This window comes from Leptonotus elevatus, chromosome 9, assembly GCF_054856555.1.
Source record: "Leptonotus elevatus isolate MCC_2025b chromosome 9, RoL_Lele_1.0, whole genome shotgun sequence".
NCBI lineage: Eukaryota > Metazoa > Chordata > Actinopteri > Syngnathiformes > Syngnathidae > Leptonotus > Leptonotus elevatus.
In genome coordinates this window covers 16,058,412-16,077,048 of record NC_141247.1, presented here as the reverse complement: position 1 = coordinate 16,077,048, position 18,637 = coordinate 16,058,412, and the positions used below count along the sequence as shown (strand labels likewise).

At 40.3% G+C, this 18,637-nt stretch overlaps 1 protein-coding gene across 4 annotated transcripts in view; it reads right to left on the bottom strand.

Moving 5' to 3' along the window:
* The window catches only part of pcdh19 (protocadherin 19), a 64,899-nt gene that overhangs the window by 39,431 nt on the left and 6,831 nt on the right, over window positions 1-18,637 (bottom strand). The gene's annotated exons all lie outside the window — the stretch shown is intronic.

The window sequence follows — 18,637 nt, the reverse complement described above, 5'->3', positions numbered from 1 at the left end:
CCAACGTAGTCGAGCGACGCTTAAGCAGCTTAAGTGTTGTCCTTTCTGGTCGGGGAGGGGGTCGCCGTTCACCTCTGACATTTTTTCCCCCAAACTTTGGTGGCCGTCTGACTTCCTGCGGTGGTTGTTTTGTGTCGCCTTTGTCCTGAGTGACAAGGCTTGTCGGCGTTAGTTGAATAGTGATCTTGGTACCGCGTCATCAAACTCCTGAAGCGGCGTCAGGGTTTCATTGAACACCTGTTCAGCATTCAAGGCTGCACGTGCCCACGGACTCAATCCATCTCCGAGTAAGAAAGGAGCGTATGAGATAAAGTTATACGGTTTTACATAATAATAAGGCAGGAGGGTTGTGGGGGAAAAATGTATCTGCGCGGTTTCCTATGAGAAATCAGCTTAACAACTCCCCCTTCAGGGCACGTCTTTGGGGATTTGATTTCATTTGGATCCTGGGCCAAAAAGTTTTCAGACATCTTATCCCTACCAAAAAATGAGTAAATTGGAGGAGGAAGGCTTGGATAAAGGAAAAGATGAGCTATGCATCTTTTCTCGAAAGGATTTGTGTTTCTGACCCTTTGGGAAAAAAAACCTACACACATAAAATAATTAGCAGTCACTTATTTATTTTTTTGGTGCGAGAATTACTAGATAGTGTTGATTCCTCTTAGTTGTGCCCTACATTAGCCAGTGTTGTGGAGAGAAGTGAGGCACACTCATTTAGAACATGAGATATTCCCAAAGGTTTACATGGCCTCCCTTGGGCCGGACTTACAAACACACATTCAGAGAGTGTACATTATGTAAACACTGGCGATTGAGTAAACAGCGTAACTTTTGGTTACAGAAATGGGACATAAATTAGCGGCTGATTAACTGAGGAAGCTAGGAAGAGATAAATTAGCCACAAAAAAAAAAGAGCTGCTTAACCTCCCCCCCCCTTACAACATGATGGAGCATCATCAAAGTGTGAGTTCACTTGCACAGTTCTGAGGTCTATTTATGTGTTTTACATTCACGGAACACGTAAATAAACAGAATGTGCAACTATTTAAGTGTCAACAAGCAGTACGGGAGTGAATAATTTGAATGATTGATGTGGATATAAATAGAATGTTTAAAAACACTGACCCTAATATCTGTCTGGGACACAACAACATTTTAAACTAGGGCTGGGCAATATGGCCCAAAAATTAAAATCTCTTTTTTTTTCTTCATTCAGGACGATTACAATTTGAATTGATTTTACTCTAATAAACCCAACAAACGTTTATTTAAAACGTTTCATTTATTAAAAAATAATTCCTGTGCAGACATGTTCAGACAACAGTAATATATATTGATTGTAAATCACTTTTAACATAAACTTAGCATTCCTAGTTTGAATTTACAACTCACAATAGCATGTGGATTTAACGCAACATAAGAATAACAACTTTTAATAATCCAGAAGACAAAATTGGATTTCCGATTTAGAAAATTGTCAACAATTCGATTTTCAAAATGACGATTAATCGAATTAAAGCGATTTATTGCCCATTTAATTGAATTTGTATTTTGCCCGACTTCGGGGGGCAAACTGTTTTTCACCGTGGGGGGATCTGCGGGGGTCGCGGAAAACAGCAACAGACGGTGAATCTGTGCCTCCTTCCCCCTGCGGTGCATCGACGGGGGGAAGCCGAGGTGCTGCTGTATTACCACACACACACGCACGCACGCGCACACACGTATCTGGTTTCCCTGTAATTATGTCTCCATTATGAAGTCTAATCTAGCCCATTGAAATGCATCTTAACACTCCAGCATCCACCTCTCCACAGCTTTGATTTCTTAAAATGAAGTCCTTTTTAATCCTTTTGTTCCGCCACCCTAAACAACATGTAGTAATTTTCGGTGCTTATCAAAAGCGCCGCTCCGTGTTTGTATGTCAGCGTGTGTGCTAAGCCGTTATCTTGCAAGAACATATCTCTGGGCTGGATGTTTATCTGGGCCGATTGGAAGAGTTCGCCTTGTCCCAGCGCCATAGTACACAATATTATCTTTTGTTTTTCATCATTCCATTTCTCCCCATAGTTTGATGGTCGATGGTAGAGAAATCCCTTTCGTCGCCCTCAGGCGTCTAATGTACTTTTACTTGTAATCTGTGAATTTAATAAGTCAAATGGCGGAGGGAACAATCCGTAGACAATCGAATGCTTCAACTCCCTTTTGTACTGCGGAGAGGGGGAGGCATGGCTGTCACTATTAGGCGGAGGAGAAACAGCTGCAGCGAGCAAGTACACAACAAACACAACACGCCTTCCTCCTGACGGCTTTATAGAAAAATAGCACAGGGCTCGGCTATCAAGTCTGCTGCGGACCGAGCCCCGTCGTCCTTTGTTATATGTTTGCAGTCGAAGCAGTGCTGGACTGTTTGTAACAAACAAATCATCCCTATTGTCTTTGATCACACAGTATGTGATCTCACATGTAGCCACAGCCGAAAGAAAATGAGGCCTAATGGATTATACAAGACTTTTAGAAGCCAACAACAGCTGTAAACAAATCATACAGGGTCAACTGAGTGGAATAATGTAGAAGCAAATTACTACATTTTGGACTGGGGTCATTTTGGACTAGCGATGGGCAAGTACTGATATCACATATAACTTTCTGGGTTGTTTTATACAAAATTACCCAATTTTTTGACCCAAGTAAAAGATTTGACCAATATTTCGGAGTTGTTTTATGCTGAAAGAATTTGGGTAAAATCGACCTAAGTAGAGGATCGGTCCAGTTTTGACCCATAGTTTTTGACAAAATGTTTTTAGAGTGTACCAGGTCTTATTTCAGGGTTACGAGTTACAACAGATCTAGTTTAGGAACTAAAAATTTGAAATTAAAAGAATAGAAAACTGCCATTAATTTCATGAAATTTTCAGAAAAGAAATTATATATTGGGATGTATAGGTATTTAAAATGATCCGTCGTTTTTTGGGGGGAGAAATTTTATGTATCAAAAGCACTAGTAGTATTGATACTTGATATCGGCGACGACTCAAGAGTTGAATACTCGTACTGGTATCAGTTCGAAAAAAAATGGTACAATTAATGTACTTCGGTTTGGTGACCAAAATATTTGTTTGCAAAACATTAGTACAAAAAGTGAATTGATTGGAGTTCCATAGGCTGGTAAAGATAGCATGTGAATATTGTCGACTATTTTCTGCACAAAATAATAGCAAGTATAATAGTAAGAATGACTACGTTGACTACAATTGTGAATTTGTATGCCAAGAGGTTAGCTCTGGTCCAGTGGTCCAGGTTCTCCTGCTAATTCACTTGCGGAAATACTAAACAATTAACTATAGCAAAGTTAACACGCTTTAGGTGTTCACACATGTTTCATATTTGCTATTTATCAAAATGTAACACGCTTGCTGAGTTCCCAAATTAACTTCACTGCAAAGTGGTTTAGCCCAGATCTCCAACTTCTAGCACCTTTCTGTTTTACTATTTGCTATTTTAAACAAGGCAATTACACAGTACAGTACACCATCAATCACACACCATTTGGAATTTATGTTAAAAAAATAAACATTGAATGCATTTTGGGGTTTTGTCTTCAATGATCCATTCCGACAGGAAAGCGTAACAGAAAATGTGAGTCGCAAAATCTTATTTTGTCTTAATGCAAAGGCTAGAACTGCCTGTTGAAGACTGCTCTCCAGTAATCATCTCTTTTCCCTCCCCTCCCCCGGCCCCTATCAAAAGATGTTACTGTGCAAAATGTCAGCGAGAGAGAGCGAGGGGAAAAAAAGAGGCAAGAGAAGTAATCTCCATCTCCTTTTTGATCACAAGTGGAATAATTGGAACCCTCTTAGGCTCATTACACAAGTTGCCCGACAGCCAAAAGATAGCTCCAGCTGCCCCTCTCCATTCATGTCGAAGCTTTGAAAAATACTGCTTTCTCCAGTAACAACTCTTTATGAGATGCAATGACAAGAAGTCCTATATTAAAGGGCATTGCCTTTTTTTTTTTTTTTTGGTAAGGGAGATATAACTTTCAACAAGCGCAGTCAAACATCAATCAAAGCAGTGGAAAGAAGAAAAAAAAAAACAATAGAGACGATAAAGGCGGCTTGTTAGCAATGAACCCTGTGACTGATCTGCTCTGTGCTGCTATCAAAACTATGTTTGTCACGATTATGATTCTAATTACTATTACTGTGTTGCCCAGATTAACCTTCGCGGCGGCTTTAAATCACCTACGATGATGGCAGCTCAGTCATGCCTATGAAGAACGGCGCCAATGTCCCCTCAGATAAATCCACTCTAATTAACCGTGTGCCTTACAGGGCCTATGTGCTGCTAATAATTAGAGCTACTGTAGCAAAGGTCACGCAAAACTATTTAGAGAGGATGCGGGCTGCATGGATAATGGAAGGGAGTTCGGGGTGGGGAGAGGACGGCGTTCTTCTTCTTTGCCACCTTTTTAGAGCGCCTTCTAGAATCGATTTCATTTCATGGTACGTCGCTGAACTCCGTTTGGCACAAAAGCTACAGGGTGTGTCTTCGTACCTTTAGGAGGTGAGCTCCCTGGAACCCCCCCCCCCCCTCCCAGACGTTAATTAGCTGCCACCTGCTGTGTTTGAGCTAACCCTATAAGTCCCATTATTAATTGTGAAGGAGCGAGGAGGTTTGTTGCGCCAACCGCGAACACGGCTTAATGAGCTGAGACAGAAACGATGAGGCCGCGGTAAACAAGTCCCTCCGCCGAGGTGCTTCTATTTCCACGCCAACCTCACCTCCCCCGTGCGGGTTTGGCAGCATCTTAACTCCCGGGCTGCCTCCCGAGATAAGAGCTCAGGGTTTTTTTACGGGCGGGATCCGCGAGGAATTCAGTCACCTTGTCACCATCGCACCTCCGACAAAATAAGCAACAGTCTCACACTTACACAAGTATTTCAAGCAACACATATGCTTATGTGTGCCAGATTGGTGTCAGTTCAACTGTTGTAACCATCAAATGCACCTGTGAGGGGGAGTTTTTCTTGCACACCAACTGAACTGTGCGCTCACCGCTCACATGTTTTTTTTCACACTTTTATCACGGATTTTTGTGTTTTCTCCAGGTTCCGTGAAGCTTATAATTGTCTGTAGGTGTGAATGTGACTGGCTGTTTGTCTATATGTGCCTGTGATTTTAATGAGGATAAACACTACATAAAATGGATGGAGGGACTCTGTAACTTACTGCTGGTAAATCCATCAAACTATGAGTCATGTTAAGGTCAAATTTAAGAATATGAAGAGCATAATTGTAAAGGTAGAGCCAAAAACATTTGTGCAAAATGAATCTGAGTAATATAAGGTCAAATTGATAATGATTCTTGTAAGAATCAAGTTTGCACAGTTGTGGGAGGGAATGCAGCCGACTCTCATCAAATCGAAGCGGCTCCCCTCGAATAAAGTGTGGGTATGTTATGATTATTGTTAAACAGATTTTTTTTTTATTGTTATTATTTTGGCAGAAAATTTCCAATTTTCCTCACTTATTAATGACATGGAAAAACATTGTGCTCTAAACCCGTTTTCTTCTTAATAGAAATTGAGCAATAGTTGTATACGTAAATATTTGGTTGTCACAAATTGAAAATTGTAAAAGGAAATTGGGACAATAGTCATATAACTTAATTTTGCACTTGTTTTACAGTTAACAGATTTCCATCATTTATTGTCCATGCCATTCATCTCCTAGCAGGGGCAGTATGCAAACACTATGTAACACAGTTCCAGGAAGTGAGTCCTCTATATGTGTGTCAATCAATGTGTCAACTGTGTGCTAATAAACCCTATGCGAGCACATGCTGTGCTCACTGCTGAGTTCAGTGCATTCGAGTTCAACTGAGATGAACTTTGAACTTTGTTTTTGCATTTTGGAGCTCTGTATTTGCTTTATCTGCCTTGGTGGGATGCACAATGAATGAACGCTGTTTTGTAAGTGGACTATTAGCTTAGCATATAGCAAAAATCAGCTACAGAGACTGATTGGTAGACAATCGTGCATCCATTTTTTGGGTTGCTGGTGCCTATTCTAACAGACTTTGTGTGATGACTGGCCACCAGTCCGTCACACGGCACATATCATCTATAAAACCATTTACACTCACTTTCATACCTGTGGACAATTTAATGTCTTTAGTCATCAAGAAACATGTTTTCGGGATGTGGGAGGAATCCGGTTTACCAGAGAAAATCCATGAAAATAATCAGATATGAACCTGAATCTCCTAAATCTGATGCAGACATGCTAACCACTATTCCAATGTGCTGCCCATGACAAGAAAATAACCGTAACAAGTTGATGCTTCTTCTTTTTGAATCAATTTCAGATCTTATAGTAGCGTCTTCGGGCCATTTTTCTAAAGGCAAAGCTCAATGTGAACGAATTGGTTCATTTCTTTTCATTGCAGCACTCATCAGTGTGTCACATGCTCTGACCATTTCTGCAGTTTGTCTCCACTTTGGTATTAAACGAGTGAAAGGCACTCACCCAGCTCAATAGGAAATCTCATTTTAGCCTCTTCCAGTCTCTTAAAAAATACTAAGTGTAATTCACTTGGGAGGGTGGCAGTCGAAGCATATGTGTTTGTGTCAATTGGGTTGTTGGGGTGTGGGCGGGGTGGTTTAAAAACGGCAACTTGTGATTACCATTGATCTCATTTGTCAGATGCCTAATCTCTGAATCATCTCCACCCCGGCCACATCGGGTGACGCCGATGCGCCTACCCCCGCTTCTTTAAATCTCGAACAAGTGTTGAGGGAAGCGGCGATAAGCGGGCCCTTATCCTTTTAAAGACACTCCCGTAATCCAACTGTGGTGGGATGAGGGAGGGGGCTTCATCCTTGAGAGATTTCGTCTGGATTAGAGCTAGTCCGCCAAATTAAACCAAAAAAGTCTGTTTTCCCCCAGTTGCTCATGCAAACTGGCTCCTGGCTTCCTACCAGTGCTGCTAACAAGGGAACTAACGGAGATCTAGAATTGGAAAAAATTCTCTCCTTCAGCCACTCCTATTCTGCCCCATTTAGCTGACCCTCGGTAGCGATGCCCAAAATGTCTTGCACGCCGCATATACCTGATTCTCATTGCCAAACGGCTTAGCCTCACACAAGCCCCTCAAGCCGAGCTATCCTGTCCCCGTTGACACGACTTCCCATGGCAAAAACAAGGCCAAATCTTCAGCTTAGAGGCTCAAATAATCATCAGCGAGTAGCGTACAGATCAAAAGTCACAACACCACAACCATGTCGTTCCTCCCCCATTGCTCTAGTTATCCATTTTTTCGTGCTTTCAAAGTAGGCAACCACATATAAATGTGGATAAAAGCCTTTTTTTTTTTTCATTCATAATAACACATTCAGATGTTGGCGACTAGACACCATTAGGATTTCTATATTGGACACACACGCTTGTAATAGGGATTTCTGGCCAATACTGGTGCCAACAGTTGGAGAGTAGGTTGTGAACAGCACAGCAGCTAGCTACAACACAATAAATATATATTTACTTTTACTTTTTTTTTTTTGAACATAGCAAATTTGGGAAGCTAATGCTACCTTGCAGCTATGTTGTCTCCACCAAGCCACACAGTTAAATTTGGTTTGCAAAAATACAATGTTTTTTTTGGACAGCACTAAGATTTGTAAATTGATTAAACACATTTAATACCCCTGAACAGGATGAGTAGTGTAAAAAAGACAGAAGTAAAAGTGTGATATTATAAGCGCTAGTGACTTATTAGCATACATGGGAGATGAGTGCTCTACCAGAAAGAAAGTTGTGTCATTGTGAAAATGTGACTATGCTTCACAAGTGTTGAATGATTGTTTTTATTTTTATTTTTTACAGACAGTTAGCCATTTTGGGAAGTTAATGTTAGCTTGCTTCCCTGAAAAGGATAGGCGGTATGAAAAATGGAAGGCAGGAAAGTATGCAAACAAAACTGCTAGTGAACCATAATTGGGTGGAAAAGCTTTATTAGGAAGTAATTATGAGATTTTAATGTGTGATTTGCACAATGTGGAACAACTGGTGTGTCAAACATTTCAGTATTTTAACTTTATATGGTTATAGCGAGCAATTTTGAGACACTTAACATTAGCTTACCGCTAAGTCTTGCCTTTCATGAAGCAATGTTCACTTGTCAAGCACTGATTCCGACACGTGGTACAATTGAGTTCACAGTTGGGTAAAACCTAATTAGGCTTGCATTTCCGTCTGCTATGTGACTAGCGCAGCATCGTAGCATTGCCATTGTCCCTGAGTCAGACTTCATGAATGAAGTTAAATAAATTACCATACTAAATGATTTTGTATTGCAGCTGGTACCAAAATGAAAGCGTACCGAAAAGTGAGACCTTTTGGCAGATATCTTTGAACCATTTTCAATAGAGAAAAATGGTTCAAAATGATATAATGCCCACACTAATAAGAGCCCTTGAACACAGCTCTGTGGCAACCTTCCTGCTTTGGTCGCCAAAGGAATCATCATCTTACATTATTAAAGCCCGGAGATTATAAATTGAGTTTTTTTTCTTTAAGGAGCACCAGCGCTCTACCTTTCTAACTGGAACAAGGAGCAGCTCTCAGGTGGAACTAAAGAAGTTAACGTGGAAAAAAGACAACACTTAAAGCCACCTCGGTGAGGCCAAGTGCTTTTCGTTCATTAAGTTGGCTGTCTGGGCTGTGCTATGTCAAACGTTGGACGTGAGGAGGAAGTCAAAATGCGGCAGCCCATTGTGCGCCACGGCCTGAATATTATTTCCTAATGCCAAAAGCGAGCTGCAGGTGGAGGCGGAGTCATGATCAATTTCAAAGCAAGGCAGTCATAACTATTATCATTAGTGGTGCTTTCATCCTCTGCATGTCCTGAGCCCAGAAAGAGACGATATCATCTATTCCTGGCACACATTCCTGTCTTAGCAACTTGACCTGGTATTACTCAAGCAAAGAAATGGATTCTCATCCCTCTTCAAGCCGCCATTGGGTGTAAATAATACGCCTAGGCCCCTTTCTGGAAACCTATAATCCCAGGAACACTAGCCCGGGCAGAAACCTGCATATCTGCGTGTGAATGCAAAAATGCAAAGCGCTCTTTAATGGAAAGGTGAGACTTTCAAACAACAAATCCCCAACACCAAACATCAGCAAAATTCTCTCCCAGAGCCTTCATTGTGCTGCTTAATTCTTAATGTCATCTCGCAGCTCCTCCGCTTTATGTCAGGCTCAATCACACCGACTGCTCTGAGATTTGCACACACCATGAATGAGAATAGGAGCTAAAGAGTAGGGGGTTTTTTTGGGCGGGGGGGGGGGGGGCACAATGTCTGACAGAAGCGATAAAGGAAGGGGATAACAGGGGTGACAGCGTCTGGGGGTGAGGACGGGAGAAAAAAATGGCAGCCACACAGGGCAGGGGGAACGTGAGGCCTACACACTCGGTCATAGCCCATTAGGCTGGCTGGCTGCAAGCGCTGCAGCTCATTACATGCTCTACCTCTGTTGTGTGGATGCACAATGCACAATTACGCCACCCCGCTGCTCTGACGGCCACGTCGCCCTGCGCCTCTGAGGCAGCTGATTTCTGCCACCGCTACAGCGGAAACCTCCATATATTAGTCCCTGATGCAAATGCAGGTTTATGTCTTGAAACAAAAGCGCCATTTGAATGTCCTCAAATGAAATGAAGGGCCACTGCACCATTGGGCCAGACAAAACAACAATGCAGCATTAGCCTGCTGTTGACTACTTCAGTGGCACTCTTTTAATACCTACTTCTCACTTTTAACTCTTTTGCTCCCAAAAACGTATACACACGTTTAATTTTAAATATTGCCGTGGTCCCAAAAACGTATTTCTATGCTTTTTATGTTTTTTTTTTTAATGCTATAGCATACAGAAGGCTTTGATGCAGCTTCTGACCTGAAGAGGTCGCTTAAAGCAATGGTAGTTATTACAAAAAACAGCCAGCAGGTAGCAGCAGAGTATAAGAGATCACGGCAACAAGCTCTTTTCACCAGTGTTTTCAACAGGTTTGTGAATAATGATGAAACTTAGCTTTATTCTAATGCTAATTGCTGCAAAACGGAAACAGATACAATTATAATACTATTTTCCTGATAAAAGAAGAGACTCTAATCATTCTTTTGGTGGGTTCCATGTTTTTATAGCAATAGAACACAATGTGGGCCTTGCAAAATCAGTCAAAATCCAGTAAAGGGGGTTGCTTCCGTGAAAATGGCTGGGAGTGAATGAGTTAAAAAGCATGTGACACAATAATTCAAAATATTTTAAGATACAATAGTTTCATAGCACACATCCAAACGTAGCGGCAGTGGCGTGGCGTAGTCGTTAGTTAGAGATTGTTGGGTTTCTTCCACCCGTGCCGGCAAATTGTTTGACAAGTCTTCCTACTTACTATTCTACAATAATGCATGCAGAAGCTGACATTTAATCCGATGGGGGGAAATGCTAACTAACATCCTCCCGCTACCTCCTTGTTTCAGGCCTCCGCGAAAAGGTCACTCTTCCCCGGTGTCAGAGCTGGCTACTCCAGGAACTTTCCATTCACGGCAAGTATTAAATAAATGTGTCTGTGCTTCTACATTGTGTGGTAAAAAAAGTGATAAGACCATTTTGCAACAAGAAATATTGCAACAACAAAACATTAACTTTCCAGGTGCTATTTGCCATTGTAACCCCATTCGTCATTCTCCATGAACCAAGTAGCAAGAAAAACACTAACTGGCAATTTCTTAAAATGTTGACATATAGAAGGACAAATGTTAATGGTCCCACCTTCGCACTCGCAGGGTGTTCCCCAGAAAGGTTTCTAGGTCTGGTGGTCAGGCACTGACTGGGAGCAAAATATTCGTCAGTGGGGGGTGATGACCAACTTGCTCCGAATCTTACGATTACTATCTGTCGCTTGTTGACTGGGGAAGGGTTGTGCCGGCGACATTCGGCGGCAAGGGCAGGGTCGGGTGTTCGGGAGAAAAGCCTGGCAAGCAGCCGGGCTTACAAAGCACTGTGGGAGATCTTGCATAAGGATTTGCGTGTATGGCTTTTCATTGGCTGATGATGATGTAAGATTTTTTACTTGCCTTTACTTCCTTCTATTTCAGTTATGAAACATTTTAACAAAGTTAGTTAGAGATTGTTAGTTCATAAAATGTACAAAAAAGCTCAACAAAATGTTTTTTTTTTAAGTTACTAAGCATTTGTTATCGAAAATATGACCAAAATGAGCCACACAAAAGTTGCCACTGTACGGATTGCAAAGACATTTCTCCCTCGGCTATAGCAAAACTTTGGTCTTGTGTTTTTACATATGCAAGCTGACCTTTTCTCCCCTATACAAATGTAGGCCATTCTCAGGGGCTCGACCAAGGCCCATTACTGGAAGATGAGCTTTTTCTTTTCCCATAATATCCTCCTAGAGTCATAAGTTTTCTTGAAAGCTTAATAAACCTTCGCAGGAAACAATGCTGATAATTATGCGCTTGATGGTAAACATTTGCATATTCATGCGCTCTGTTGGGACTTGAGACAGTCCGGTGATTTCCATGAAAGGAAACACAATGTGTCATATTTATGTCTAAGAGTTTAATTTGAGAAATTAAAAGCGGGAGTGGGGCGGGTGAAAAAACGCCACTGGATACTCATTTAAATGGGTAATTACGTCCATGCAGCATTGCTTGCGGGGCTTAACAAGGTGCATAATGATGTCCTGTTCCCCAGTGATAAACATCATCACGATGTCCATTTCCTTCACTCCATTTAGCCTTCTCCAAATTACATGTGGACCCATCAACCTCGGTCCAAAGTTCTTGTAGCCTTACTGCGTTCACGTCCACTAAAAGTCTTTAGAGAGATTTATGCTGCTGTGTGACTGACTCTGACTCTGCAATAAATCCATTTTTTTAATGATGTATTATACAAAACGTCCACATTTCCTCCTTTTCAGTGGTTTTGAACAAAGCTGGATAAAAAGGAGATGATTATGGTAACCACTTTGTGTCTGCTGAATAAAATATATTGTCACACACAGTGTAAAATCCACTTAAACCACTATCTTCACTTAATGCCACCATCTGTGTTGTTGGATACACTAAAGTAATATTTATCTGCAAAGTACAAAATAATCCTTTCTAACATTAGAAATGTGACATTTTCTGCTATTGCGGTAGTTGGAAATGGTAAGGGAATAATATAAATAAATAAATGATAATGTGTCCTCATTTTAAGGTTAGGTTTTATAGAAAGTAAATAAATAGCGCTCAGTAGGGTGCAGACCTTTGCTAAGGCCAAACTGTCACAAACTGATGGACGGAGAGACGGACGGAGAGACGGATGGAGAGACGGATGGATAGATAGATAGATAGATAGATAGATAGATAGATAGATAGATAGATAGATAGATAGATAGATAGATAGATAGATAGATAGATAGATAGATAGATAGATAGATAGATAGATAGATAGATAGATAGATAGATAGATAGATAGATAGATAGATAGATAGATAGATAGATAGATAGATAGATAGATGTCACTCGGAGTTAGTTACCAGTTAAAATTGGGACCAAAAGCTAGTAATAAACAGTTACCTAAATTGTCACCAATATCAGTTTAAAAAAATATATTAAAATGTGAGCAAAATGTTAACGTAATTAACAAAGGTTGTTAAGCATAAGTTATTCAACAAAACAAAATACCAACAATAAAAAAACAATAACTTGAGTTGCCAAAAGTGTAACAAAATGATGATAAACAAAGTTGATATGCCAAATTTCATCGAAGTTTAGATGCCAAGAGTAACCAGTAGGCAAATTTTACCAAAATGTTTACATCACTTCCCAAAATGTTACCAAAGAATACAAAATATTAGGTACCAAATGTACCTGAAATATCACCAAAGTTTAATTGCCGAATTTTAACAAGTGTTTTTAAATGTAGTTACCATCGTAACCAAAAATTGGGCCAAAAGTTACGAAAACGTACTCATTGTAAATCAAGTAAAATTCCCTGGTGGAGGTAATAGCAGGTTATGGAGAATCAGATCCATCACCCCTGTTCTTTGTGCCCTGCATGCCAATCGCAAATTAAAGACAGCAGATTGTATTTTGCGGACCTTTTTACCCGCGCGTCTGACTTCGACTCCTCAGCGTCCACAAAAAGAGCAGCACCCCAGGTGGGCTCCGAAAAAAGAACAAAGAAAAGAAGAAGTGGAACAGCAAAATTAGCAGTATGTGCGTGCGTGCGTGTGTTCCCGTTTGTGTGTACGGAACCACGGCCAAACTCATTTCGAGAGGGCACTAAGTGCCTCACTGTCACCCACTGTTCATTCATTTCTGACCGCCCGGGCTTTATTCAGCCTTATAAACACTGACACTTGAAAAATAATGCTGCCTTTTGAAAGTCTCTGCCTTAAAAACAACTTCAATAATTAACAGGATCATCTGCTACTCAATCAGGAGGACAGACTGAAGCTTTTTGGGGGAGATGAAGCGCTTCTTTTCCAAATCCCTTTTGATCGGACGGGACTTTAGAGAATGCATCACAAACATTTGTGATGTGAAGTGCAGTAGCACTTTGCTTGGTCAATGACTTGAGTCCATATATATATATATATATATATATATAACAGTAATATAATGCCTAAAGTGATTTGAAGCACTGCTGTTGAGATAAAGCATATATTCTCAATAACGCTGCTCTAAAATACTGAAAAACACTCACAGCGATAACGGCACCATTTACGGCTCAGCGTATATCACACACAAAATTACAACTACAACAGCATTAAAGGGGCACTCTAAATGCAGAAACACTATGATGTCTGATTATTGACAATGCCTCTCATTCCCGAGTCAGCCTCTATAGGATGTAAATGATAATGTCGCAGCTCATGTTTCAAATAAATGAGACGATCCATAGGAGCTGTTTCGTACGTGTCCATTGTGCGTATTCATCACAAGTGTAGAAGGCCACCCGCAACGACGTGAATGACAGCAACAAGTCTGCCTCTCGCTCAATTTGACATTTTTGTCCATAGCCGCGCATCCCAGTGTTATGCTGAGAATCTCATATTGCTATGTCGGCATCAGATTGGTCGCATAATGAATGCCACGATATACAGTATGAGACAGGTAGACATTGTGATTTATCACAGCCAACCGCTAAAGAAAGGCAATGATAACAACAAAAATGTATAGGATACAATATGTATATATACCTCGTTATGTTTTCATCATATTTACCTTTTCTCTGTATAGCCTGTCCTTCATATACACTAATGTGGAGTTTGGTGGTTAAAAATTAGACTCCTGTTTCCGTTATTGCTTGCTTGAGTAGCTTTTCCCCTCCTCTGGGTTCTCTGACTTTCCCCCCCATCTTCCAAAAAACATGCATATTAGGCTGAATGAAGATGAAAATTGTCCAGGTGTGAGTTTGATTGTGAATGGTTGTTTGTCTTTATGTGCACTGCCACTGGCTAAGGATTTACTTTGCTTTTTGCCAAAAGTCAGCTGGGAAAGGCTCCACCTCACCTGTCACCCAAATGACGATAAGTGGTATAGAAAATGGATGGATTATTATTCATTAATATTTACTTATTAGCCCCCCCCCCCAAATAAAATAAATAAAATCAAAAAATGTAATGAGAAAAACGACCAAAATTTTGTTACCAGAATTTTCAGGAAATGTGAACAAAAGTATAGCATTATTTAGTGAACAATAGGTACAAAAAAAACTTGGCAAATGTTAGCAAAATGTGTCAAATTTTTTTACAATTGTTGTTTCACAAAAAGTTGCCAAAACGTTACTACTGTAGGTTAGTTACCATTGTTTACAATAATTTTATGAAATGTTACCAAGATTTGCCAATAAATCTCTTTCAATGGGCCTGCCTGAATAGGTTACCAAAAGCTAGTTATCAAAATTGGTACCAAAAGTTAGATGTCGATTGACTGTGAGAAATCATGTTTCGGAAGTCAACAAATGTGGTATATTAGGTATGAAATCGTTTTTTTACCCAATAACAATATAAGTCAATCCGATGTGTACACTACCTGAAATAAAATTGCAAGGATTGCATCTTGTATGAAATGGTGCATAGTGAATGAGACCTGTATTGATTATCAGTCAGCTAGTGAAGTCCTACTTTCTGCTTCATTTGTCACCCTCCCTCATTAATTACCAGCATAAAATGGGAGGGAAAAAACACCTGACTGAGATTAATCAATACACTTAAAAAGAATAACTTATCTTCGCGCTATGTGCTCATTATCTGGTATCACAGGTGTAAGAAGCCTTCTAACATATTCAAAAACACATTTGTAGCCAAAGGCCATTCTTTCACCGTATAATTGTCTCTCCGAGCAAGTGATAAACTATAATTAAGCCATGGAAGATAGCTCTATGTTCCTGTGAGCATTCATATCCAAGATAGGCGGCTCGAACAAACATCTCACAGCTGACATGCTTTGAAACAATGGACAAGGGGGGGGGGGGGGGTGAGTGATGTATATACTGCTTCACATTCTCACCAGGGAGAATTACAATACACACAGCTGCAGGTATGAGGCCTTCGGGGAGACCTGTCACTGTTTTCTTGGCTAGGTCTGTTGTTAAGAGTACAGGATGAGGATTTGTTTTAGGCAGAAACCTTTTATCTGAAACACGAAAAGCTTTGTAACCTGCTCACATGAGCAAACAATAGAGTATAAGCGCATTGATCACAAGCATTTGGTCGCAATGAATGCTTGTAGCCTCCACGAGCAAAACCAGATTGGATCTCTTGGTCATGTGTGAACTGATCAAAAGGACATGATTGGAAAATAAGCGTGCCGTGGAGAAAAAACGTATATGGTTGCAGTGCTTGACAATATTTTTCACTGCCTTAACTTTCTTATTAAATAATAACATATTATAATTTGTTCGTATAGTATATTGTATTGTTTTTTATTATTTACCTTTTTTCATTGTTATGCTTTCTGATTGGTCAAATATTTCACCAAAAGTGGCATCGAAAGTCAGTTCACGAAAAGTTACCCAAATTTTAACTGAACGTTTGTTACCATAGTTTTTAAACATTGTCAGCATTTTTAACAAAAGATTGCCAATTTATTTATTTTATTTTGCCAAATTTTGGGAACCAGTAAAAAAAAAAAATCTTACTAAAAATTGGAAACATGTACCATAAATTAGTTACGAAAAATATAAAATGTATTTAATAGTGATGTTACCAAAATTTTGTGAAAAATTCGTTTACAAAAATATTGTTAAATGTTACAAAGACATAAAAATTTACCATTTTATTTACCGGAGTTACCAAAATATCACCAAATGTTAGCTTCCATTGATTCAGAAAAATGGCAATTACCAAAATGTTAGCACACGTTTCCAAAAATGTTTCTCAATGTTAGCAAAATCTTATCACTAAATACTAAAAGAATGGTTGCCAAAAACAATAAAGCTCCTTGAATGAATCAACGTTACAGAAAGCAGCTTTCCTAATTATGGAGGAATGTCCAAAGGGTGGTTTCCAATTTTCCAATTTATGTCGCCTTATCAGTACTGATACATTTCAATGCTGTTTGTAAGCGTTACAAATAGCGCTGTAATTATACCTACAACATTTCTTATTTAAGCACGACATTTGTGCGTACTGCGGCACTTCTGTCGACGGCAGATGTCACGGCGGGAAGCAGAGAAAACAACAGCAACTGTGCCGTCGAGGTAAACGCGATGGGAGGTTAAAGCGCGGTCTTGCTGGCATCTCCATACACGGGTGGTGGCTGGCTCAAAGAGATGCTTGTCAAATTCAGGAGAAGTGGCCGGCGATGGAGGCTGCGTGCTAAGCAGGCCCGGCCGCCATCAAGCCAATCAAGTGGCTCCGAGACAACATTGGCCCAGACACCTGGCACTGGCAGTCATTCACCAGTCTTCACTCCTTTCTCCCGTCTCTGTTTGCCCTCGCACGGCTCCATCAAGGCGGCTCAAAGCTTTGCATATAAGATTATCGGAATCAATCGAACCTAATTTGTCTAACTCTTTACTTTTTCATTAGCCCAGGCAAATCAAGGCTGAGCTAATCCGGTAGCAAATGTGCTTTTATTGAATGATTAAGACACAGAGGAAGGATGCTTCAGGAGCTTGTGTGAATTTCGTGCCAGGCTGATGTGCTTTTTGGGATAAAGATTAGAGTTGCTGTCAGGTGACAGCTATTTATAACTGCGTTTCCCAACCGATATCGAGCCAAGGCACATATTTTACATTAGAAAACTATCACGGCACACCACCTAAGAAAGCTGTCACTGAAAGTTTCATTAAGTAATGATGATCTCGTCTAAATGTTACTTCTGGGCCTGGTGATTTGAAAACAAAGATGATTCTGTTTGCTAGATGGCAAAAACTATCTACTAGTTAACTTTTCCTTCTGCCATGTAATGTACACACAAATTTCCTCCTGTGACATCTAGTAAAGAATCAATGACTTATGACATGCTGCTTTCTCCTGTAATGTAGTGAAAACATGACACTATGATTTTTTTCAAACATTTCCACTAAAAAACAGTTTTGGGCATGTTACCCTAAAAAAGTAATTAGTTATCGTTACAAATGACTTTTTATTTAAAAAAAAAAAGTAATTCAGTTAGCAACAGAGTTGCCGTTTTGTAAAAGTAAGTAGTTATTCAACAATGTAACTAAAGTAACTGATATTTTTCTGCTGTCTGTGTCAACGCCATTAGTAACGCCGTTATACTTTAACGCCGTTATTCCCAACACGTTTGATACACATGAATGAAAGAAATTGGTTAGCAAGTATTCATTCGCAGCCCATGTTACACAGGTACAAAGTGATGGCTAGTGGTTAAGAGAAAATTGTCTGGTCTGTGCAATTTGAAGAAAACAAAACACCCAAATATTTGATGACGTGGTTATGAACTAGACGTGGTTATGAACTACATCAGAATGTCTTTCAATCCGGATCTGACCAATTGTTTCAAATACAAACAGGGTGAACCAAACTCTTCTATACTATCTATTAGAAACGTGGCTAGCAGACACTGTCGCTCCGCCAAACCACCGCCAAGCATCATTTCCTATTCCCTATCTTATTCATGCACTGCATCAGAACCAGCTCAGACAGGCCCAGCAATTCAGCATGCCTGTAAGTAGGTCTCATTGACCTCTCTGGATCCATTGGTGCCTGAATATCTCTGGATCATCAGCTCAATACATCAATATCCATCTTGTGTTTCTTGTTCTAAGACCCCCAACACCCCACCTTCCTCTCCATGAATGTCAAAGAGAGATTCGAGTCATCAATTACGACCGTCTGGTAGGGCGTGTGGACGGAGAACCTTTCCTGGTGCTGCCTGTTGGAATGAGCGTCTAACAAGCTCCTCCGCAGACAAAGCAAAGACGTATATTTGCAGTCACTCGCGGAACTGTTGTCTGCTCTCGCAGGATTCGGGAGAAGTGGGCCGTGACGACAGAGAGGTGTGTTGCACAAGAAATCCAATGAAGCAGTTCATACATTGGAAAATCTATCAAATAAAGATCAGCTGGTCTGCATAACGCTGTCAGCTCAAAT